Consider the following 702-nt stretch of genomic DNA (forward strand, 5'->3'; position numbering starts at 1 on the left):
ACGTCGACCCTCTAGCTGAGGTGTTTCAGGCGGCATGCCTGTGTTGTTACTGCTACGAGAACAAACTCTTTGATCTGAGGCAACAATCGGCTCAAACATGAACAGTTTCAGTAGGTGTATCGTCTCCCTAACTAACATTATTTCATTATCTGTAATAAACTCATTCGCAGTCTCGGAGCTACTCGGTAATTTCAGCCATTTTAGGGAGTTCCAAAATTGTCACTCCTGCCAGTGACGCAACAATGCCAATACGACGATTTACAGTAACAGTTAGCTGACATTCTAAATCCTAGTGTTTCCATTTCCCTTTAACTTCATACGTTTAGCCTGTGGTAACTTGTGGAATAAATACTTGCTGGAATGAGCTTTTAACTAATCAGCATTCAGGATTAGACAAACCCGTTGTATAAAACAAAAATAAACATCATTACATGAAACAAAACATTTAGTCATTTTTGAGACTATAAGAATACGTTTACCACTATGTAAACAACTGCAATAATGTATGCATTGGTTTTGAACAGCATGGTGGATATTGTAGTCTTTTGACTGAAGAAAAATGGGGATCTCTTAAGCTGTGCCAGGATGCGCAGGCAGCTTGCGAGGGAGGGAGGGGCAACTGTGCAGGCACCATAGCTTGTCGGTCTGGAACTCACCCATATACATAATTTACACAGCACACAAATGCACTTGAAACAGCAG

The sequence above is a fragment of the Oncorhynchus nerka genome, linkage group LG4 (assembly GCF_034236695.1).
Source record: "Oncorhynchus nerka isolate Pitt River linkage group LG4, Oner_Uvic_2.0, whole genome shotgun sequence".
Classification (NCBI taxonomy): domain Eukaryota; kingdom Metazoa; phylum Chordata; class Actinopteri; order Salmoniformes; family Salmonidae; genus Oncorhynchus; species Oncorhynchus nerka.